Consider the following 1,641-nt stretch of genomic DNA (forward strand, 5'->3'; position numbering starts at 1 on the left):
ACTGTTATTTTCCTCATCATTTTAGATTTCAATATTTTTATTGATTTAAATTTTGTAAACTCTGTGAAATGACAGAGGATCTTGTTTTTGCCTTGTGGTTTTACAGATGACTATTATCCAAATAATTATTGACAAATATCAAGAGTCATTTGAAGACCATGACATTCCAATTTGTAAGGATAATCAAAGTAGGTCTGATGATGTCAAAGTGTCATTTAATACTGCTGGTAAGTCACCTGTTATGAAAAGTGTCATAGATGGCCACAGTGGGAAAACTTCAAATGCTAATACTGAAGAATTAATGATTTCATCTACTCCTTCTCTGGAGGAAGTTCCTTCATTTAAGAAAAGGGTTAATTATTCATCAAATGAATGGAAGGTTGATATCATTCCCTGGTTATTTTGTAAATATCATAACAGCATTTGGGCATATCATGATATTGGAGTATAGGAAAAGGTTTTTGTAAACAACAGTTTAATTAAATTACATAGGAATATTTATATATGTATATACATACATATATATATTTATACATACATATATATGTTTATGTATACATACAGACACAAACACATATACATACATACTTACATACATGTGTGTGTGAGACAGAATGACTCCCTGTAAGAAATCCAGTTTATTGTCTGCTGTATTTCCCATCTTTCTTCCCTTGGTTCTTTAGTCATGTATGATATCTTGAATATGACACTATTTTTAAAACGATCACCTTAAACAATTATTTTTTAAATCTATTAAACATACAATATGATTGAACCATGTGCCAACATGCATTGCTACTTTTGTCCATAAAGAGTAGTGTTTGTTTCATTTCCTTTGAGAGATATTCTTAGCTAATGCTTAGCATTTGATATAAATATTAAGTTACACAGTATCCTCTATAACACATATATGAAGAAAAATATAGATGTCAAAACATACCTGATTTAACAGCTAACACCATTCAAATTCAGAGGTATTGTTAAGTCAATTAACTCTTTGTTTAGAGTTCAGAGAATATACTAAAAAACTAGTTGTATCTGCAGTGTGGTGAATCTATCATCTGAGAATGTTTGTCTAAAGATGACATTTTATGTTTCATTTAGCAGGGGACAGTGTAACACCTTCAAAATACAACGTTCCACAACAGAAGCATCCTCATGACTGAAGGATGTCCTGACGATTCTATTTCAATGTTCCCTTCTATCTTCTACTTTACCATCGCAGAAGATATTATTACAAGAAACAACTGCAGTTTTATATTGAACCATATTACTTGCTGCAAATAGTTTCATTCACTATACTTTATGTTGTGCATTACATAAACTTATCTATTATAATAAAATTTTATTCAATTATATTATTGCTTAAACTCCAACGTGCCTTATTCCTGATTCTCCATAGTCTTTAAAATGGCATTTTTAGTATTCTCCTCCTCCTCTCTTACGCAGGCACCTGTATTCATTTGACAGATATCCTAGAATAACTTTATTAATTATTTCTTCCAAACTACAATCAAAATGACATTCTAAGCCCTGCTGGAAAAATGAAAGTTGGAGAATATTTGACCAAATTATTCTAGCTTCTCACTATAGAACAGTCCCCATGGCTAAGAATCAACTATTTAGCAGTACAATAAAATC

General features: G+C 30.7%; 1 long non-coding RNA gene across 1 annotated transcript; it reads left to right on the forward strand.

Moving 5' to 3' along the window:
• Positions 1-85: 85 nt before the first annotated feature.
• On the forward strand, positions 86-1,371 carry LOC114635892. The gene is made up of 2 exons (XR_003713540.1): positions 86-227; positions 1,105-1,371. It is a non-coding gene; the product is annotated as an uncharacterized LOC114635892 (long non-coding RNA).
• Positions 1,372-1,641: the final 270 nt, after the last annotated feature.

This window comes from Grammomys surdaster, unplaced genomic scaffold, assembly GCF_004785775.1.
Source record: "Grammomys surdaster isolate TR1022 unplaced genomic scaffold, NIH_TR_1.0 119403, whole genome shotgun sequence".
Taxonomy (NCBI): domain Eukaryota; kingdom Metazoa; phylum Chordata; class Mammalia; order Rodentia; family Muridae; genus Grammomys; species Grammomys surdaster.